The sequence below is a fragment of the Pseudorasbora parva genome, chromosome 25, assembly GCF_024679245.1.
Source record: "Pseudorasbora parva isolate DD20220531a chromosome 25, ASM2467924v1, whole genome shotgun sequence".
Classification (NCBI taxonomy): Eukaryota; Metazoa; Chordata; class Actinopteri; order Cypriniformes; family Gobionidae; genus Pseudorasbora; species Pseudorasbora parva.
In genome coordinates, this window is record NC_090196.1 from 17,141,895 (window position 1) to 17,166,209 (window position 24,315).

A 24,315-nucleotide genomic window follows, 5' to 3' on the forward strand; every position below is an offset into this window, starting at 1 on the left:
TTCCCTTTTCTCGCCATAAATTCATCTCTTTGCCACGGCCAAACCGTTTGAGTTATCAAAAAGTTGCTCGCAATTTAGCATCCTCAATGTCTTGACTTCATGCTGACCGAGTTTGGTGCTGATCGGGTGAATCGTCTAGGAGGAGTATCGCAAATTCCAGAGCATGTGTTTTCCGAACAACCAATAATAGCTCACTTCCTGTTGGGCGAAGCTTATGACTATGAGTGCGGAAGTTGTTTGGCCCGATGAGATCTATAAGTGTACCGAGTTTCATACATGTACGTGCAAGTGTGTTTAATATATAGACCCAGTTTTTCAAGGGGGCGCTGTTGAGCCCCCCTGCCACGCCCGGGTCAAAGGCCTCTGCCAGACCCTGTTGGCCGCGCATTCCGATGCGTGTGCAAAGTTTCAAGAGTTTTCGAGCATGGGAAGGGCCCCAAAAATGCCCAAAAGGCGAAAAGATAATAATAATAATAATAATCCTTAGAAGAACAATAGGGCTCTTCGCCCTTTCAGGGCTTGGGCCCTAATAATAATCCTTAGAAGAACAATAGGGCTCTGCGCCCTTTCAGGGCTTGGGCCCTAAAAATGTAATTTTATCTCATAGATGTGAGTGTTGTGGTTCCTGGTCATAGCGGCACCAGTTGCTGCAGTTAATGAGGTGAATTCAAATGACTTTGACATAGTCCCTTTATTTATTTTTTCCCATATTAAATGCCTATTGGCCTGCTGTGCACAGTTAAACTGATGCCACCAGGGTGGCGGTGCCACCGGCTTGGGCCCGTCATCGCTGCTCGCAGCTTTAATTATTATTATTATTATTATTTTAACCCGACTATTTGGGCATTTTGGGGGCCCTTCCCATGCTCGAAAACTCTTGAAACTTTGCACACGCATCAGAATGCGCGGCCATCAGGGCCGGGCTGAGGCTGGGACCCGGGCGTGGCAGGGGGGCTCGACAGCGCCCCCTAAAGTGGGGTCTGAAAACGTGGTCTATAAATGAAACACACTTTCACGTACACATATGAAACTCGGTACACATATAGAGTTCATCGGGCCGAACAACTTTCGTGCTCTAAGTTATGTGTCAGCCCAACAGGAAGTGAGCTATTATGGGTTGTTCGGAAAACGCATGCTCTGGAATTTGCGATACTCCTCCTAGACGATTCACCCGATCAGCACCAAACTCGTTCAGCATGAAGTCAAGACACTGAGGATGCTAAATTGCGAGCAACTTTTTGATACCTCAAACGGTTTGGCCGTGGCGAAGAGACAAATTTATGGCGAGAAAAGGGAAACAGGAAGTGTGTTATAACTTTTGCATACATTAATTCATTTTGATGAAACTTCAGCTGTGTGTTCGTTGTAAGAGGCCGATCACATGGATATGACTTTTGTGAGTCAAAGTTATAGCGCCACCAACTGGCAGCAGGAAGTGTGTCACTTTTGTCCAAAGTGGGGGGGTTAGTTTTATCTACATTCACCAAACTCGGTATATATATTGTACATTTCGAGCCGGACAACTTTCTAATTTACAGTCATTAGCTCTGACCAACAGGAAGTCAGATAATTTGGTTGGAAGATAACAAGAAGTGGCAAAGCGAGCTCTGAGTTTTTACCTTCTCCTCAAAAGCGATTCATTCAATCTCCTCCAAACTCGGACAACATGAAGTAAATATACAGAAGATGCTAAAATGCGAACGGTTATTGGATATCTCAAACGGTGGTCCCGTAGCAAAAGCCTAAAAAACACAAAATAAGAACACAAGTGCCTGGTTCATAAATAAGGCTATACTCCCACCTGCTGGTTATTCTCTATATCACACTGTTTTTTTTTTTGTTTTTTTTTTCAACACTTATGCTCTCACTTAAATGACCAGTAGAGGGCAATATTGTATAAGTTTTCAAGCAAAAAAACCTTACCTCTGTGTGTGTGTGTGAATGGTTTTCTAGCCTGGTGGGGACTTAAACCTGAATGCACACAGACTCATGGGGACTTCCCAATGGGTACAAAAGCTCATAAATCAGACAGAATGAGTTCTTTTGAAAAGGTGAAAATGCAGAAAGTTGTGTGATGGGTAGGTTTAGGGGTAGGAGCAGTGTATGAGGACAGAATATATGGTTTGTACAGCATAAAAACCATTACATCTATGGTGAGTCCCCAGAAAAAGATAGTGAACCAGACATGAGTGTGTGTGTGTGTGTGTGTGAGGGGCAGGGGCAGGGGTGGGGGGGTGAAGGGGGGTGTTGTGGATGGGGGGATGGGCTGAGCTGATTTGAGTTGCCTGCAGCATACTTCAGCATTACTACTGTGTGTGTGTGTGTGTGTGTGTGTGTGTGTGTTGTTCTAGCCTGGTGGGGACTTCAACCTGAATGCACACAGACTCATGGGGACACATGTCACTGTAGGGGCCTAAATTGAGGTCCCAATGGGTACAAAAGCTTATAAATCATACAGAATGAGTTCTTTTGAAAATGTAAAAATGCAGAAAGTTTTGTGAAATGGGAAGGTTTAGGGGTAGGGGCAGGAGGACAGAATATATGGTTTGTAAAGCATAAAAACCATTACGTCTATGAGTCCCCAGAAAGATAGTGAACCAGACATGAGTGTGTGTGTGTGTGTGTGTGTGTGTGTGTGTGTGTGTGTGTGTGTGTGTGTGTGTGTGTGTGTGTGTGTGTGTGTGTGTGTGTGTGTGTGTGTGTGTGTGCGTGCGTGTGCGCTAAAAAGATTACCTCTCAATGCTGTGCTTTGGCCTGCATTAAAGGATAAAACATATTATTCTGGGTTTGAATAAAAAAATAAATGTATAAAACCAGTTTATTTGTAGGGCATTGACAATATTGTTTTATATAATTAGTTAAATAATTGTGTTAATACAAATAATTATTAAACATATAAATATTTAAAAAAATTACTAACAAAGGAAAAAACACATTTAATTGTCTTTTTCAACAAAAAGTAATTGGTGTGTGTAACTTAAAAATGAGAAGATTAATGTTTAAGGACAAAAATGATAACCAATGAGCTACCGGTATATAGAATAACCAGAAGTTGGAAGTGTAGCCTTATTTAGTAACCAGGTTGGATATGTCCTAGGGAACACTGTTTTGAAGATAAAACTATTGTTGTTATTGCAAAACAGTGTTTTCAGACAGTGAAATAAAAACAATGATCTCTCACTGTTTAGATTTTGTGTCTGTCATTCCCCCTCCCCCCTCCCTCTCCCTCTCTTAGGATCACTATGTGTGTGTGTGTGTGTGTGTGTGTGTGTGTGTGTGTGTGTGTGTGTGTGTGTGTGTGTGTGTGTGTGTGTGTGTGTGTGTGTGTGTGTGTGTGTGGAGGGGGTCTCTCTCACTCTGTGTGTGTGTCACCTTTTCTCTTGTGTTTTCATAATTTAACCCTTTCATATCATAGGCTATCACAAATATATATCACTTTATTGTGAAAAATAAGTAAAAAACAAAAACATATATTATATCTTTAATTAAATACTGGTCTTCTGAACTTACAAAATTTTGAGCTGCAAAAAAATATATTTGCACATAATTGAAAGTGATGTCCCAATACTTTTAATTGTTTTCTATAACATGGGCTTTAAAGAAGGTCATGTGCTGTGTTTGCAAAGATCACGTATGACACCTCTTTAAACTAATTATTTAATGATAAAATAATTCCATAAATTTTATGCACGCATATTACTCTTACCTGACACTGATATTAAAATCATTGTTGCGGTCTCTGTGATTTGGCTTAATTTATTTTTAAGAGAAGTGTAAGGATAATACAACTTCAGCATTTGGACAGTATTCTGCACTCATTTGAAATTGACATTTGACGTCATCTGACATAAAATTAATGAATAAAATGTAATTGATCTCAGAGATGTGAGTGTTGTGGTTCCTGGTCATAGCAGCACCAGTTGCTGCAGTTAATGAGGTGAATTCAATTGACTTTGACATAGTCCCTTTATTTATTTTTTCCCATATTAAATGCCTATTGGCCTGCTGTGCACAGTTAAGCTGATGCCACCGGGGTGGCGGTGCCACCGGCTTGGGCCCGTCATCGCTGCTCGCAGCTTTAATTTTTGTTTGTTTTTCCGAAAGTACTGGATGTTATAGGGTTGCATGATAAATTAAAATAACAGCAAAACCACACGGCTCTGCATCTGCTCTGAGCTTGGGTCACTTTAACGCACTTTTGGGAAGACATGCACCAACCAACTTCCCAAACTTGTAAGGAGAATTGCTTTAAAGTGGTACTTCAGCACTGGGAAGATGAATCTGTATTTAAACTGGGTCATTAATGTAGTAGAAAAATGAAAATATTTTTGAATTTGGTGACTTCTAGACTGAGAAAAGACAGGAAATGTATTTTTGTCTCATGGGGATGAAAGACAACAATTCCCAGAATGCTTCGCTGCCCCACTCCTAATTCCCAAAGCCACCGCTACTAGATTACTGGATCAGCACAATCATTTGGATATAATCCATGGTTTCTACTGATACAAAGCTATTATGCTAATCGCTGAAGTAACCCTTTAACAGAAGAGAAGCTTTAAGGGGTCCCTGTTGTTTTCTGTCAAAATAAAAGTTTGATGGTCCGTTTCATTTGTCCTCAGAAGTGGGAAATTCCTAGTTCCCATAAGGACCTTTTAACTGGAATGCCCACTCAAGTTGGAGTTGCGACTGGGAAACTCAGAATCGAATCACCTGTAGTGAAACAGTTGTAATATATTGTTTATTAGCACTTCTGTTGTCTGCGTCGCAATAAACTCAGTGGTGCACACATTACTATCTATGATATTTCAGCGTTATCTGTGCAAAATGCCATTTGCATTCCACAAGAGCAAATCAAGATCAAGCACAACAAAGGCTTGCCTGGACGAGCACGTCCATCTTCGTTTTCTGACTCTCAAATTGGGTGTGATGTCATTCCCAGCTACGACATCCATCTTCCCAGGTTAATAGAATGCTTCATAAAACAGAATTATTAGTATTGTATTTGTACAGTGTACATGTAAAGTAAATAATTGTATACATTTTCTTAAACTCCTTTTTTTTTATTTATATGTGAAATATTAAAATGTAGTATTTCTTAATATATTGCAGCCCTACAAACTACCAGAGCAAATTTGGGATTTATTTAAAGCACATTTAATTTTTTATCAGAAAAATTTCAATTAAATTTTTTTTTTACCAGGCTATAAACGTGTTATTCTGCTGTAAAGATGGGCATTTTAACATGGAGCTCAATGAGATTCTGCTTCCTTCTGGAGCCTGTCTCTAGTGGCCAGTTGAGGAATTGCAGTTTACATTACTTCCGTATTGGCTTCAAGAGAGATCGCGGGAGGTTGCCTCTTGGTTAAAGTTTGACTGAAGTAAAATGAATGCAAAAACTGACATTTCAAATCAACATTTAAAAAAAAAAAAAAAAAATCTAAACCTTGCCAAAAGTTGTCTTTGAGAATGTCTACATATAAATCCAAATCCAGTATTACATGTATTCCCAAAATCCTCTAGAGATTGAGAATAATTGAAAAATATATTAGAATAAAATTGATTATTATTTTCAATGGGGTCTTCAAATAGTATAGTAGTAATTTGATACTTCAAATAGTATCATAAAATCTCATCAAAATTCTAAATAATAATCAAAAAAATACATTTTTGTTACATTTCAAGGCTTCGATCACTTTTGACTGTGAATGAAGAGGGCCAGAATGTTAAATCATTTTGAAACTTAACATTACATGTATTGTCTAGATACTTTTTCAAGATTCTCTTAAACCATATATGGGAGAGTTTTATCTCTGAGTTCTATTCGGAGATATGAAATGTCTGGGGGTTTGGTCATGACAGCTTAATCTCTGTGTCTTTTTTTAAATCGCTGACTTTACAATACAAAACATTTTTGAAAAGAACAGTCATAATTATCAGCTGTGTTTTGATTTTCACAATCATTCTTATAAATAAACATCTCAGGAAACAATTCTGCGAGTTTTCAAAGCACCAAGCGGAGTAACAGATTTTTCATTGTTCTGTGACATTGTGACATGTATGATGTCAGAACAATCGGCCAAATTCCCTGAATGTCCTCAAAGCAGATTTTTACAAAGGACAGAAATTAATTGCTGGTTCCCAGATTCCTTTGGCAGATGATTTGGACAAAATATTTTGGTCCCAAAACGTTTTGGTCCCAGCAGACCTTCGGAAAATGTCCAAAGGACCAAATCGTTTAAGTCTTTTTGTGCTTTTTGTGTGAGGAACACAAAAGATTTTTTGGTGTAAAATCCTTTTTTCATAAATGGAAGGGAGTTGCACATCTTACATTTATTGATTCAAGGTCCAAGATATCCTTAATACTGAATAAAATATTGTGTAGTCATCATAGCATTTACACAGTGGACAATTTGAGGAAAATAAATACAGTACCTTATTTTCCCGAATATAAGCCGCACCTGACTATCCAAAGTCACACCTGGTCAAAATTGAATTGTTGTTTGAAAAAAGAAAAGATCGGCAACCTTCCAGTCTCTTTCTTGAAGCCATCATAGAAGTAACTTTAACTGCAATTCATTGACTGGCCTTCAAAGACAAGCTCCAAATGGGAGTCGATTCCAAAAGTCACTTTGGCTATATCTCAACTTAAAGCTTCACCCCAAAGTAGTTCACCCCAAGCCATACTAAATGTACAAAACATTCTTCTTTCAGCCAAACATAATCAGTTAAAAATATCCTGGCTTTATAATGGCAGTGAATGGTATCTTTTTTTAAGCCAAAAAAGGGCATCCATCCATCATAAAAGTACTATACGGCTCCAGGGGGGTAATGAAGGATTTCTGAAGTGAAGTAAAGTGATCTGTTTTTGTAAGATAAATATTAACTTTATAACTCTATAAAGTTTTATAACTCTATACCAGAACTCTATAAGCTTCCTGTAACGGTCGCCCTTACGTTCACGAGCGAGCCTAATTCTAGCGTATGAGGTAGGACTTAGGCGTATCGTAAGCTTAGGTGAGAGTATACCCCAATCGCGGTTCAAACAAATAGGGCTGGGCCACAAACTCAAGCTCCCCTTCTCTTTTATGGAAATCCTCAGACATTCTCTATCCTCTGCTTTCGTCAATACGCCATGCGTCAGGAAAGGTACTCTTCCGCTGGAACTAGACTGTCGTACAGCTGTTTTGGAAAGCCAGTGATTACAGTTTATGAAGTCATCTTTTTTTTTTTTTTTTTTACAAAAACCATCACTTTGCTTCAGAAGGCATTTATTAACCCCCCTGGAGCCATGTGGTGGAGTACTTTTATGATGGATGCACATTTTTGGGTTTAAATTTTGTGTTTGGCTAAAAGAAGAAAGTCGTATACACCTAGGATGGCTTGAGGGTGAGTAAATTATGGGATCATTTTCATTTTTGAGGGAACTAACCCTTTAAGAGCTTACAAATGACAAACAACCCTGGACAAGATGCTTTTCTTTCAGAATTGAACGACTTTTTACAATGACATATTGTGTCGATTGTGTTTCCTAATCACGGTTAGCAGTTTAGTGCCTTTAATCCTTTGCCCTTTACCTTAATCACCTGAGCACAGGTGGCTTTATCCCATCATCAGCCTCTTTGAAAACATCCCAGAAAGGTCAGGGGTTGATAGAAAATGGTCCAACTGGCTTGCCCTCCCGTTATCTTTCACTAGCCTTTCCCCAGGGGACAGGAGGAGTAAAAGAGATGTGGTGGGTGGTCTTCACGGACGTCTCTTTTCATCGCAATTGCAGTTAGCAGATCAGTGCAATTAGGCAGGTTGAGCCCAACATTTAATTGGCACGTTTGGCATCTAACTGAGATCTTATGGCTGGGTAAAAGAAGGGGAATGCGCATTATTCTTAATATGTCCTTTTCAAATGGTCTTCATTTTTGTTTATTATTTACATTTATTTATATAGATTTATTTAAATATGTTTTATCTAAATATATTTTGTATTTTAAAAAATAATTCCCGATGTATTTATTTGCTGTTATCATATTTTTTCGTTTGCTGTTATCATATTATCATAACACTGTAGCTATTCTCCTTTGCCTTCAGATACTGTTATTGGTTCAATACAAGGGATAAAACAAATAATTTCATCCCTTAATAACAAGCAAAAATCACATTAACAGTAACATGCTTACAATGGAAGTCTATAGGGCAAGTGTTCTGAAAAGCTGAAATATGCAGTGCATGTGACTAATAAACAAAAATGTGTTTTATTTGAGCTATTGCTGCTGTAGGTTGAAAGTAGTCTATTGGTTATACGCTATAATTGGACAGACCAGGTTAGTAAGCAATTTTGTTATGCTAGCCTCAATTTAACACACCTAATGTTGAAGTATTGTGGCAATAATATTAAAACTGTGTGTTTCAACATGAATCCAAGTGTAGTGTGATGCTGCATAGACTTTCATTGTGAAAGCATTATTATAAACACAATTTCGCTTGCTTTAACAGAAAAACTTAAACTTGTATTGGACCGGGAACATTCCTTTTGAAGTGGAATTATCTAACATAACATTTCCAAAAAAAAATTAATCACGAAAAGTGTGTGTGTGTGTGTGGGGTGGGGGGTTCGGTTTAAATGGTGTGCCCCCGAGTTAATTTGTTTCATGCAGGGCTCATTTCATCTGCATATGTCAGATCTGTAGCACTGCATTGCTTTTAAACTGCATATCTACAATTCAGAAGGCAGCGTGCAGTTTTCTAAAAGCTTACACACAGATCTCCATGTACATTTCCGGAATCTCTTTTTGTACCTTATATTGTTGTAGACTCAGGTGAAATTGCTGCATTGTTCCAATCAAATCAGGCTTGAACTGCTGGTGCTAATCTCTCTCGGACCGGTGCTTATTAAGAATTTACGCACCTGTGTGAATTTTATGGATCTGTGTCAGCTGACATTTAAAAGTTTGTTTGCTTGCATGTTAGAATCGGCATTCACTGGTGGCTCAGCATTTGATAAATCACTTATGCGCATGTGTTTAAAGGGCAAAGTAGTGTAAATTTATGAGTAGTGTTGTAAAAAATACAAGGAATACTGTAGGGCAAAGCAAACAGACTGGGAGATAATGACTGGACCGAACTAGAATATGAAGAACAGTGCATTTTCAGATTTAATTAGGGTGCTTTCACATCTCTAGTTCGGTTCATTTGGTCCGAACCAAGGGCAAACAATTATACATTGTTGCATTTTTCAGCTTTTTTGGTTCCTTTTCACACCACACTGATTGCTTTGGTCCGAACCAGTTGAAACGAACCAAAACGCAGGCACGTGACAACATCCACATCACTCATTGGCCATGGCGTATTTCCTAAACTGCTTTTCGATTGGTCAGAATTTACGTGTGGGAAAATTGCCAAAAATTGCCTCTTCTGTTTGCCAACAGAAGAGGCAAAGCTAGCAAACTGCAAAAACACGACTGCGCGGGCCAGTTTTGTCCCTGGCCATAATCTCCTACACTGTGTGTATTTACCACAGTATGCAAACAAAACATTTCTATAATGAAGCGCGGATGCGACATGAAACCAACGTTCTAATGCACTGCAGACGGCGAGCGCGCATCTCTCGTCACTTCAAGAGGAGGCGTGCATTAATTATTAACTCTTGACATGCTCATCTTCTGAAAATATTGCCAACGATCTATCAGGTAATAATATCATGCACACAATGTCAGCGCAGCTAACTACGGCAGCTGGTTCAGTCCAAAAATGATCAGTACTTTTGCAGTTGGTTCTGTTCGAGGTCGGATCACGTTCTCACCACAAACAAACCGCTCCAGAGTTCGTTTGAAATCGTACCGAGACCACCTCTTGTTTGGTCCGCTTTTGGTGCGCACCCAAGTGTGATTGCTGCTTTCAGACCTGACCAAACGAACCGCACCAAAGAGGGAAACGAACTCTAGTACGATTCAACCGAACTAAATGAGGCAGGTGTGAAAGCACCCTTAGTCATCTTAAGAACAGACTGTCTTCTTAAAAAATGTAAATTTTTGTAAATAAATCAAAACTTTTAAGTATCGTCAGGTTGTTTACCATTGACCATTTCACATAAGTGTAAAATCCCATAGAAAAATCTGCTCTAACCACTGGTGGATCCCTGCACCCTGCATAATATCTATCATCAGCCGTTGGCTAATAAATACTTAGATTTTACTCGCCATTGTGTGTGTCTTAGAGGCTAAGAATAAGTTTAGCATAGATATATTTTCACTCGCTGAACACTTATCAGTTACTCTCCGTTAAGCGATCGGTCTATTTCAGTTCAGTTCAGCGGATGCGCAGTGGACCTGTATTTGACGTACCGTAAACTCTAGTGTGAAGGCGCACAACTCACCGTTGCTTTGCTGGGAGCGTTGTTACAGAGAGGGAGAGTAAAATACACACATGCAAAGAGAGGGAGAGTAGTTAGTTAATCGCGATTAATAGATTTGACAGCACTAATATAAATAAAATAGTACATCAGTTTTGGCGAGAAAACAAAAAATTGTACTAGCTAGTGCTGTTTATGTTGCCACGGTGTGTGCAGGCAGTCTCACTAATCGACTTGACAATCCAGACTCATCTGGATTTTTAAACTATAATGTTTAAATGAGATGTGGATGGCTTGTTAAATATAAAAAAGGAAGAAGAAATGAGAGGATATGGTGAAAAAAGGGGGAAGGGGGTCAGTGAGAGCTATTCTTGGATCTTTCCATCCTTGGCCATTTCCTTCATTGATTATTATCTTACACTCCTGCACATTGACTCACCAGCTTGCTGTTAATCTTGTACATTCACAATTACTTGCACGTTTGTCCGTTTAAAGAGGGGCCGTTTAAAGAAGTTTTATCTTTCAAAGTGCTGAATATTGGTAATTTATGCATATGTAATATATGTAATTTATGCATAATGTGTCTGTTTAAACTAGGACGAAGTTGGATCTTTCATAAGGCTGAATATTGGTAATTTATGCATAAAATTGCCCATTAATTTTTTTTAAACATCAAGAAATACAGGTCCTTCTCCAAAAATTTGCATATTGTGATAAAGTTCATTATTTTCCATAATGTAATGATACAAATTAAACTTTCGTACTTTAATTTCATGAAATATATACAATATTGTTTTAATAATGGTGATTTTGGCATCTCAAAAAATTAGCATATTTCATCCGACCAATAAAAGAAAAGTGTTCTTAATACAAAAAAAGGCAATCTTCAAATAATTATGTTCAGTTATGCACTCAATACTTGGTCGGGAATCCTTTTGCAGAAATGACTGCTTCAATGCGGCGTGGCATGGAGGCGATCAGCCTGTGGCACTGCTGAGGTGTTATGGAGGCCCAGGATGCTTCGATAGCTCATCCAGAGTGTTGGGTCTTGCGTCTCTCAACTTTCTCTTCACAAATATCCCACAGATTCTCTATGGGGTTCAGGTCAGGAGAGTTGGCAGGCCAATTGAGCACAGTAATACCATGGTCAGTAAACCATTTACCAGTGGTTTTGGCCCTGTGAGCAGGTGTCAGGTCGTGCTGAAAAACCAAATCTTCATCTCCATAAAGCTTTTCAGCAGATGGAAGCATGAAGTGCTCCAAAATCTCCTGATAGCTAGCTGTATTGACCCTGCCCTTGATAAAACACAGTGGACCAACACCAGCAGCTGACATGGCACCCCAGACCATCACTGACTGTGGGTACTTGACACTGGACTTCAGGCATTTTGGCATTTCCTTCTCCCCAGTCTTCCTCCAGACTCTTGTCATTCCGAATGACATGCAAAATTTGAGCAACAGTCCAGTGCTGCTTCTCTGTAGCCCAGGTCAGGCGCTTCTGCCGCTGTTTCTGGTTCAAAAGTGGCTTGACCTGGGGAATGCGGCACCTGTAGCCCATTTTCTACACACGCCTGTGCAGGGTGGCTCTGGATGTTTCTACTCCAGACTCAGTCCACTGCTTCGGCAGGTCCCCCAAGGTCTGGAATCGGTCCTTCTCCACAATCTTCCTCAGGGAGGAAGTCACCTCTTCTCGTTGCGCAGCGTTTTTTGCCACACTTTTTCCTTCGCACAGACTTCCCACTGAGGTGCCTTGATACAGCACTCTGGGAACAGCCTATTCGTTCAGAAATTTCTTTCTGTGTCTTACCCTCTCGCTTGAGGGTGTCAATGATGGCCTTCCGGACAGCAGTCAGGTCGGCAGTCTTACCCATGATTGCGGTTTTGAGTAATGAACCAAGCTGGGAGTTTTTAAAAGCCTCAGGAATCTTTTGCAGGTGTTTAGAGTTAATTTGTTGATTCAGATGATTAGGTTAATAGCTCGTTTAGAGAACCTTTTCATGATATGCTAATTTTTTGAGACAGGAATTTTGGGTTTTCATGAGCTGTATGCCAAAATCATCAGTATTAAAACAATAAAAGACCTGAAATATTTCAGTTGGTGTGCAATGAATCTAAAATATAGGAAAGTTTAATTTTTATCATTACATTATGGAAAATAATTAACTTTATCACAATATGCTAATTTTTTTAAAAGGACCTGTAAATACTGTATTCTCTCAATTAACTCTTTCCCTGCCATTAATGTGAAGTTAATTTGTGAGAAAACGCTTCTGCAATTTTCAGTGTTTTTACTGTTAGACGCTAGGGGCGCTATTACACATCTTCTGAAAGACTACTGAATCTCCTGATCAAAGCACATGCGAACATGATGCAGAAACAAGCTATAGCATATGTAATCATATGCATATGTGAAATAACACGATCATCAACATCATGTAACAGCATATAAATCAAAAATGCATAATGTTACTAAATGACGAGACTGTGAAGCTTTGGGGGTGTTGTCTACTCTCTATGTTCTGATCATCGTTCTGAATCCGATGTGCATTTAGTCTTTGAAAAAATGTGTTTTTTGCTAAAGACCTACATTGAACGCATGAAGATAGACTTTTTTTTGTTTGTTTGTTTAAGAGCAGAGTGTCTGTTTTTGATATATTGCATGTTCAGATTAATATTACACCATGTGACGACCCAAATAACAGCGTTTTATGTTGTCAATCACAATAATGTACCTGCATTCAAAGCCACATTTCCTGGATAAATCTCATATATCATTTTCACTGCCAAACACTTATTTAACACGTTGTGCATTGTTCTTTATGATTTTCAGCTCGATCTTTCTTGCTTTAAACGCTTAAGTGTTTTTCTCTGATAGCTGCTCCACCCGGTGTCAAATTCTTTTACTGAATGAATGCCAAGGAAAGAGACAGGGGGGAACTGAAAGAGACTGGAAGCATAACAATTGAAATGTCAGTAAGTGGAGGGTGTCATACAAAGGAAGAGGAAGATATATAACAGGACTAGGAGACAGAGGCAGATGAGTGCAGAGAAGTGACAGAATATGGGAAAGACTGATGTGTTTGAGTAGAGGTGAAGGAGGATGAAGACAGGAGATCCAGGAAACTAAAAAAGATCAATAATAACACAGGAAGTAAACAGATTAAGTGAGATTGACTGATGATGATTGACTGTAGGTACAGACAGACAGAAGGTAATGAGAAGTAAAGAGCAATGGACAATATTTTGGAATGTGTATTTGGATGCTAAAATAATAATAATTGACGGTACCAATTTTAATACAGCAGTGGCAAACTGGGAAGGCTGTGATAAAATATAGCATTTTCCATTTTGTGATGTACATCCGAGAGAAAAAATGTAGGACAGGACTTGATTTAATTCATCATGAATTTGTCATGAAGATTTAATTTACATGTATTAATTTTGCAGATTCCTTTGGCGCTAGTAAATCCTACTCCGACTGAAATCTGTTAAAAAGGGCCAATTAAACGTTTATTTGTTAATAATTTGATTGGCTATGCATCATTTTTAACAGTACTTTGCAGTCCAGAAATTCATCAGTCAGCAATTTTGTGTCAATGCAACGTTTACAGAAACATTCTTCCTGTCAAAAACGGAACACATTGTGGAACTGAAATGACCGTGAGACAAATTTTTAAAGAGTTTACTTAAAAATCTAAAAAAAATTGCGCAAAAAGACCTTAACCAAAACTCTCAAATATTCATGTAATTTGGAGTCATCAAATGTTGAGACATAAAGGAAGGTTTGCTAAAAAAAATAAAGTTCTGTTGTAATTGAAACATTAAACATTGATTAATGTTTATTAATATCAGAAATAGCTAATTTGTGACTGATAAAAACCCAACATTTTATAAGGAACAACTCAAAGCCAAGGGGATGTGACATGTGACTATCCATTAAATCACTGTTTACAAATAGCAAAGTCAACTAACAGTAACTTGATGTTAACTAGTTACATAATCAGATTACTTTTTAAAGTAATGAGTAAAGTAACACATTACACAAACACAAATTAACTACTCAAGGCGCAACACCATTAAACGCGATAAGAGGTTCCATGTTAATTCGTTTTTGTCCTAACCAGACGTAACGGTGGCACACAATGATTCTATTTTAGAGATCACGGTCGCAGCTGGAACAACAACACAAAACCTGGCATTAATAGTACAAGGTAATGTTTATGTGCTTTATTTAATGTTAAAAGCGTGTAATGTGACTGTGTTATTTTACACATTTTACAATGTTAATTTAGTGCTTGTAAAAATTAAACAAATGGAAACAAGAACAGTTCAAACTGAACAAACAGGTATATTCTTGACAAAGATTGTTTAAGCAACTAAGTGTGTATTATTAGTAATGTTTAAATGCCAAAAAACAACTGATTGCTTACTAAAGCAGAAATAAATTAAACCACTAAATAAAAAAATGATTATAAATAAAAACAAAAGCACAAAATGTTAACTTAAAATGTGCAAGTTATGAGGAACACGCATTCACTCGCGGTAACATAGTAATTATATTACATTAATAGGCTATTCCAACAATAGTGCCTTTACTGTTTGATTACTCGTTTCACATGTAGAAATTTAAACCTACACTTAATTTCTAACATAACATATTTTAGCAAAATGTTTATTTAACTCAGAATTAATTTGATTAAAAGACGGAAATGGAAAGAAAATCATGGGAAACTAATAATGTAATTCACGTCATCTCATGGTCAACCATAGATGACCGCATTAAGTCGGTCAGCTGATCATTAAATAAAGCACCCTGTGAGGTTTGGGACATCTGGTTGGGCAGATAGGTAGGCGGGCCGTGCCTCAGGTGGACACATTGAGAAATCCAGCTGTGCCCTTCTGATCAGAGAGGCTCGTCGCTGTAGCTCAGCCCTCCCTGTTCTCTTCTCAGCACCTGTCATACTCTTTCTAATGAACACATTCAGCCTGGCCTTGCGCTCTTGCCACCCTGTCATCTCTCGTTAGCTCGCTGCCTCGGGCCGGAGGACGCGCCGGCAGGTGAGCCACCAGGAATCGGTAATGAATTACCGCCTCTGACAGCACAGCGATACTCATATCTGTCTGACAGGGTTTGTTTTCAATCCTCAATTAAAGATTAGAATGGTTATGAATCAGTGTATCGATTCATGATTCGGATCGCCAGTGTCACGTGATTTCAGCATTTCGGGAGTTTTACACGCGATCCGAATCCTGAATCAATCCGCTGATTCATGACTGTTCAAATCTTTATTTGAGGATTAAAAACAAACGCAGAAGAGAAGACAATGCTGAATAAAGTCGTAGTTTTTGTTATTTTTGGACCAAAATGTATTTTCGATGCTTCAAGAGATTCTAATTAACCAACTGATGTCACATATGGACTACTGTGATGATGTTTTTATTCCCTTAGTGGACATGGACAGTAAAGTGTGCATAGACTTAGATACTAGTGTTGTAGTCAAGACCACCTAAACCGAGACCAAGACAAGACCAAGACTTTGAAGGGCCGTGACCAAGACAAGACCAAGACTTTGAAGGGCCGAGACCGAGTCAAGACCAAGACCAAGACAGGCCGAGACCGAGTCAAGACCGAGACCAGTGCATGTCCCCACACTTATGATAAAATGTGGAATATGCATATGATTGGCACTTCTCTCGTATGTGTGGGTGTGTAAGTGTAAGTGTACCATGAGAGAAGTTTTGATAAAATAATCAAAAGGCATTGCAGCTTTGTGGGAATTAATCTTTTTCTTCTATAAGCAAATAACACTTAACTTTTCGTCAATGGGAGGCACTGAAGACGACGTGTTCATATTGTTTACAGTCTATGGTGGACACAAACACCAAACTGACACTAACAGAGTTTTGTGTTTTGTTTTGTGAAAAGCACTCAATCCCATTTTAAAACTCAAAGTTCCCTAAAAATGCTAATCTGGATGAGGTATTAATCTCAGACACAGTCCATTATGTCTTAAATGAATGTGAATAACAGGAGGTGGAATATGTATCATACAGATATGCATTAGTATGCTGCTTAAGCAAATTATTTTACATATGTACATATTTTTCATTTACAAATTGAAAATGTTATTGTGCAGCTTTATTGTGCAACAACAAGGAAAAGAAACCCTGTACTTGCATTTTTTGATTAACTACAGTTTGATTTAACAAATATCTCACATGTGCAGGGTTTTTCCTGGGTCAAAAATGGTCTTTGGTGGTGGCTGACAGACCTACACACACACACCTTTTTTTTTAAAATGCAACTAAACAATCATTTTTTATTATCTTATGTTATATCTCATATTATGTATGATCTCTTATCTTGATGTTTCTTTTGTTCCAACAGGTTGAATTGTTTTGGTACATAATCATATCAAAATTAGAAATAGCATTAACAGTAAACAAATAGCCACATTTTCTGCCATATACAATTTAATAAAATGATCAGCTAGCTAACAAACAACTGTTTGTTTTCACCTCTAAATGATTTTAGACTGTTTATTTTACTACACATTCAACATACATAAGCTGAAATACTGTGGATAGTTAAAACTAATAAATCTTACTCTCCACTCTTGCTAAATTGGGTAAGCACACTTGCGTTCTCATTTCTGAGGTGTTCTGAGTAAATGATTAAACTGATTCGTTCAGTTCATTCATTGTTGAACAGATCAGTTCTTATTACCGTCGTTAAAATGATTCGGTTCAAATGAGTCATTTGGTCGTGAATCGGACATTAGCAGACCCGTTGTGTGTGAATCACGGCTGTCAGAACATCGCGGAAGGTTTGTCACACAGAAAACACTTCATAACTGGATAGAAATTGTTTCCTGTTTATTTAATGTATGATTTATGTCAGCTGTTTAGCTGGTCAAACGTTTTTTGAGCGCAATTCACACCAAGCGGTACTTCAAAACAGTTGTCCGAAGTCCGAACGCGCAACGTTCAACATGGATTCGGTTTTCTGATCTTTTGATTTAGCTTAATATGTGAAGTAGCCTATCAGAGAGAGCTTATGTACTTATTTTGAAGACAGAGAGAGTGCGCGCAGGGTGGAGTTCTCTGCTCTTTATATGCCTTCAGCTGTGGTCTTGACCGGTCTTGAGACAAAATCCCGAGTCATCTTCGCCCGAGACCGAGACGAGACCGAGTAAAAATGCGGTCGATACCGAGACGAGACCAAGACCTTTAAAAGACCGATCTCGAGTACTACAACACTATTAGATACGCTCTCGGACTAAATATAAAATATCTTAAACTGTGTTCCAAAGATGAACGGAGTTCTTACGGGTGTGGAACGACATTAGGGTGAGTCATTAATTACATAAATTGCATTTTTGGGTGAACTAACCCTTTAAAACAAAAAATGAAAGCTAGTATTCTCAACCAAATAAAAAGCAATGGCAATATGGCTAACAAAATCATTAGATATTTATTGTGAATATTCAAAGTGGACAGGACTAGAAAGAAAGCCCATGCTTTTTTTTCCCTCCAGTTTCCTGCGAGAATAAAGCTGGGTGACTTGAGACGACTGCCGTTTAATTGGTTTGCTAATTTAGATGAGGGGGTAAAGAAAGCTCGAGGAAGATTAGAGCGTGACAGCGGCATGTTTCTCTCCAGGCTGGTGACGTCTTCCCTTATAGGGCAATCCTAAGGCTTGTTGTCATAGAAATTGTTGCCAAACTAACCAAAATAGAGCAGCTAAAGAACAAGTTGGTAACACTGCAACAGAAAAGAATCTGGTGTGCATATGTGTGTGGCTCTGGGAGGTGATTGAGGACGTTCTCCTCGAAGAAAGCCACAATGAAGCCATTTTAATGCATTATGAACACTAACCTGCTGCGCTGTGCCGCTGGTATATTTCAGTGGGATGTCCGTGCAGCTGTCCGTGTTTTGGCAGTTTTATTATTCTTTATTCAGCCACTGTTTGCGTCATTGTGCTGGGAAATGGCTGACGTGGTCATTCTGGCTGTCAAAACCAGCAATTCACGACAGAATTATCTGCTCGGCTGGGGACATTTCAAACTGTCAAACCGCCAGTCATAAAAGATTTCCAAAATTTGCTTAATAAAGACAAGAACAACCTCAAATGGTCAGAACTTGGACATGACAATTATAAATAAGATTACTTATCTTATTTTAGCATCTGTTTTAAATTCATTTAAATTATTTAAATTTTAAAATGTAAGTACAAAAATGATAAAGGTACAAATATTCCTTTAAATATTCATCCATCCATACATCCATCCCCGCTTCTACTGTGTAGAGTCACAGAGATGATGGACTGTTCCATATTATATTATATTATATTATATTATATTATATTATATTATATTATATTATATTATATTATATTATATTATATTATATTATATTATATTATATTTAATATTACATTTAATTGTATTCATTATATTATATTAATTACAAAATTGGAAATAAAATCACTAATCCTATTTTACCATCTGTTTTTAATGGATTAAGGGATTAAATTAAAAAAATGATTATATTTATGTAAATTAAAAATTAAATTGCATAAATGAAAAATAAAATTCCAAATATTGTTTTTTCTTGTTAATAATAATAATAATAATAATAATAATAATAATAATAATAATAATAACAACAACACTAAAAATAATAATTATTGTTACTATTAAATTATATTCTACTTATGTGTCATTTTACACATTTTTTTTAAATGTGTATTTTTAAAGAAAACATTATTTTATACAGATTTTATAGCAGCTCAATTTCAATCAAGAGCAAATCATTGGGAAAATAAATTACTTCTTGTGGTATTTTGTGGCAGTTACAGATGGGTCATTTCATTGGAACTTTTTGTAATTCACGAGTGCAACGAGTGAAGCTGAAGCAAAATTTGATTGGCCCTGATCCTTACAGGTCCAACCTTGTCTTAATTAAATGGCACATTTTTTTGCTGTGTGCATTCAGACATATACAGTAGCCCACAGTCTAAATAGCACAGGAGTTATTAGTCACTAATTAGTTATAAATAAGCCATGAATGTTGTTGATTATGTGCTTTTGCGCAGGCATTAATTACCTGTCTGCTATAGATGGCACCATTATTACTTAATTAGTGGCCAGTCTCCTAATGCATGTTTCATTCGATTCCCTTAGAATGTTCTTTTAATTATGCATTTCCACATTTCCCACTAAATGAAAAATATTCTTCAAACTGACAGATATGAAGACCTCTACGGTGAAGTCAAACCCATGGGGATGTTTGCACGTGTATTTACTTTATTCCCGCTGTAGCAATCAAAGTGGATATGTAATTCACAATTCCCAGAAATCCACAGCCATTATCACATGCTTTTTTGTCCCACCCTGAGCTTGAGCTCCTGTTGTTGGTGGGGTCATTAGATATATTATTAGTGGATTTTTAACAGTGGTTTTCTATCTCTCATTACTTCCTGTGTGTTTCAGAGGTGCACTTTTTTTTAAACACCAGTTGGTCTCTTCCCATCTGTGAAGATGTGACTAACTACATCATTAAGGCCTCCCACATGTGACCAGGCCAGCGGCGGGCTGACAAGAGGCCTTCGTCTGGTCTGCGTTCTCCCACACATCTCCTTCTGTGAGATTTCGAGGCGTTTGTGAATTTGCATATGTTAATAGAATGAGTCGATAATGAACGTTGATGTGATGGGAGCTGTAGATCGGCTCAGCAAAGCATGGCAGACATCACCCGGCCTCATTACAGAGACCGTCACACTGCTTCACTCAAACTAGATCTTTGAATGTTCTTCTGCTGCTTAGATCAGTGTTTTTTGATGCAACAATTGAAATCAGAAATATATTCAAATATAATATTGTGTTATACAGTGAATTGAATTGTAAAATCATCATTGAACAGAAGCAGGTACGTTTTATTGAAATTTTCCATCTATGGGATTATTTCTAAAGAAAATTTAAATGGCATTTGATCAATGAAAATCCTTGGTTGCCGAGGCGCTGATATGATTTTCTGGGTGGTTGCTAGGGTGTTGTGGAAACTTTTTATTGGGATCTGGGTGGTTACTTGTTGCTTTGGTGTTGTGGGTGGTTTATAGGGTGTTGTGGGTGGTTGATTATGACAAAAATCAAAATTGTTGATTAGTTTTTTTCCCCTTGAAATTGTAATTGCGATTATTAAATACGATTATCAAAATTAACATTGAATGATATTTTGAATAGCTTTATACTAGGGGTGTAACGATACACTTGTCACAATTCGATATAAATCACAATACTTAACGTATCAATGAACTCAAGACAAAGTAAAGAGTTTTTTTATTTGTATTATTATTATTAAAATATTATTATTATTATTATTATTATTGTATTATTATCTGGACCCACAAATATTCCCCCATTGCATCTTTATACATTATATTCAACACAATATAGTATAATGATATAATGCAGTAATGTCACCTGAAAGCGAATTTCTCACGCATTCAATGCAATGTCCCTGCTCTCCCGCTATTAATGCACTATACATACAGGGAGTGCAGAATTATTAGGCAAATGAGTATTTTGACCACATCATCCTCGTTATGCATGTTGTCTTACTCCAAGCTGTATAGGCTGGAAAGCCGACTACCAATTAAGCATATTAGGTGATGTGCATCTCTGTAATGAGAAGGGGTGTGGTCTAATGACATCAACACCCTATATCAGGTGTGCATAATTATTAGGCAACTTCCTTTCCTTTGGCAAAATGGGTCAAAAGAAGGACTTGACAGGCTCAGAAAAGTCAAAAATAGTGAGATATATTGCAGAGGGATGCAGCAGTCTTAAAATAGCCAAGCTTCTGAAGCGTGATCATCGAACAATCAAGCGTTTCATTCAAAATAGTCAACAGGGTCGCAAGAAGTGTGTGGAAAAACCAAGGCGCAAAATAACTGCCCGTGAACTGAAAAAAAAAGTCAAGCGTGCAGCTCCCAAGATGCCACTTGCCACCAGTTTGGCCATATTACAGAGCTGCAACATCACTGGAGTGCCCAAAAGCACAAGGTGTGCAATACTCAGAGACATGGCCAAGGTAAGAAAGGCAGAAAGTCGACCACCACTGAACAAGACACACAAGCTGAAACGTCAAGACTGGGCCAAGAAATGTCTCAAGACTGATTTTTCTAAGGTTTTATGGACTGATGAAATGAGAGTGAGTCTTGATGGGCCAGATGGATGGGCCCGTGGCTGGATTGGTAAAGGGCAGAGAGCTCCAGTCCGACTCAGACGCCAGCAAGGTGGAGGTGGAGTACTGGTTTGGGCTGGTATCATCAAAGATGAGCTTGTGGGGCCTTTTCAGGTTGAGGATGGAGTCAAGCTCAACTCCCAGTCCTACTGCCAGTTTCTGGAAGACACCTTCAAGCAGTGGGACAGGAAGAAGTCTGCATCCTTCAAGTAAAACATGATTTTCATGCAGGACAATGCTCCATCAGACGCGTCCAAGTACTCCACAGCGTGGCTGGCAAGAAAGGGTATAAAAGAAGAAAATCTAATGATATGGCCTCCTTGTTCACCTGATCTGAACCCCATTGAGAACCTGTGGTCCATCATCAAATGTGCGATTTACAAGGAGGGAAAACTGTACACCTCTCTGAACAGTGTCTGGGAGGCTGTGGTTGCTTCTTCACGCAATGTTGATGGTGAACAGATCAAAACACTGACAGAATCCATGGATGGCAGGCTTTTGAGTGTCCTTGCAAAGAAAGGTGGCTATATTGGTCACTGATTTGTTTTTGTTTGGTTTTTGAATGTCAGAAATGTATATTTGTGAATGTTGAGATGTTAAATTGGTTTCACTGGTAAAAATAAATAATTGAAATGGGTATACATTTGTTTTTTGTTAAGTTGCCTAATAATTATGCACAGTAATAGTCACCTTCACACACAGATATCCCCCTAAAATAGCTAAAACTAAAACTTCAAAAAATATTCAGCTTTGATAATAATGAGTTTTTTGTGTTCATTGTTGTTCAATAATAAAATTAATCCTCAAAAATACAACTTGCCTAATAATTCTGCACTCCCTGTGTAAGAATAAACCATCTAAAATGCTTTAAATAATCATACTACTAAAACCCAATGTGATCTGGTGATTTAAATGATGTTTGCGCTGTCACTATAAGGTGCCACTTTAAGGGGGGAGGGGGGGGGGAATGCTGTTTCATGCATACTGAGCTTTTTACACTGTGAAAGACTTGGATTCCCATCCTAAACATAGACAAAGTTTCAAAAACTAAGTTGGACATTTGATGGAGTATTTCTGTGTCAAAAATACTCCTTCCGGTTTCTCACAAGTTTCTGAGAGTTTTTTTCGAGTATGGGTCTACTTGACGTCAACAGAGCGGAATGTCCTTGTATGGGCCGTACGGGCTCTTCTCCCAGAAGGGGGTGCGTGCGCGTAATGCACGCCCATAAACACTGCTCTCAAGGTGCAGATTCACTCGTCCGTGCAACACTTCTGTTGCGCCGCGCTCCACTTTATTCCTATGGGTGACATCAAACGACTTTAATGCGCCTGTACAGCATTCCGGGAAGGCAGCGCTGCATTTGAACCGATTTGAATGCAGAAATGACGAGAAGCGGCACAACATCACGCTTCAGTCGTGTCGCTAAAGTGGATCTCCACGGTCACTGCTGTCAGGACTTCACGAAATCAACAATGTTACCAAAGAAGTGTGTTTTTGACGGAGCGGTCCCAACGATAAAGCTTCACGGTCCTGCTTTGGAAGCAGGCGGTGAGTAAAACTGCTTCAAATGTCTGTTGTTGGCTATCATCGCGTAAGTAAACATCAAACAACACGATCGTGTATAGCGTTAATTAATTTATCAATGGAGCATGCGATCTATGGTGTGGATTTAAATACATTTGTTTAGCTAACCAATATAGGTGTCAGTTTGTTTATTGGAAAACCACCCAAACTTAAACCTAGCGTTCTCACAAAGCGTGCTTCGTCATTCAAATGTGCTAGCCGTTACTCCATTGCTGTTCTATGTATAACGTTACACTAGTCTGACGTGCAAAACCGTTTTGCTTGCTACTGCTAAGGTTTAGTCGCATACAATAGTCCATAAACCGAATCATGTCCTCATAAACCACGAGTGAACAACAAATGTTGACAGGCCACTAAATACAGTACATACCACAGAGACGGACGTCCTGCTGTTGTTGTTTCTCCTGTTCAATTTATTTCAGCCTCCGGATCTGATTCTGGATCATATCTGTATTAGTTGAATCTGGGTAGCGTTTTCTTCTCCACGCTTGAGGACGTCACTGCTTTGTGCATGCTCGTCATTCTTTAGCTCCGCCCACACGATACGCCTCCAGACGCTGTGTTTTTTCCTGAAAGACTCGGTACAGCCTATATTTCTTTTATAAATATAATAAAACTAAAGACTTTTCGGAGATATGAAAGATGCAATACTACTCTATAGGTACTCAAGATTGACATGAGATTGATTGAAACTGAGTGCCCCCCCCCCCCCCCCCCCCCAAATACTGACCGCAGTCTTTAAAGAGATAGTTCACCCAAAAAATGAAAATGTGATGTTTATCTGCTTATCCCCAGGGCATCCAAGATGTAGGTGTGTTTGTTTCTTCAGCAGAACACAAATGAAGATTTTTAACTCCAGCCGTTGCAGTCTGCCAGTCATAATGCATGTGAATGGGTAACAACTCTATGACAGAAAAAAAAAAAAACATGCTTCGACAACATGCATAAAACCCCTGCTGCTTGTGATGAAACATTGATGTCTTAAGACACGAACCGATGGGTTTCTGTGAGAAAACGAACAGTAACCAAACAGGAACACTAGATGAGATCCATCTGGATATGAGGTAAAAAAAATAACAAATACTGTTCGTTTTCTCACATTATGACTGGCAGACTGCAACGGTTGGAGTTAAAAATCTTA

At 38.3% G+C, this 24,315-nt stretch overlaps 1 protein-coding gene across 10 annotated transcripts in view; it reads left to right on the plus strand.

Annotated features, from left to right (window-relative positions):
- Window positions 1–24,315, plus strand: part of cadps2 (Ca++-dependent secretion activator 2) — a 194,676-nt gene that overhangs the window by 79,725 nt on the left and 90,636 nt on the right. The gene's annotated exons all lie outside the window — the stretch shown is intronic.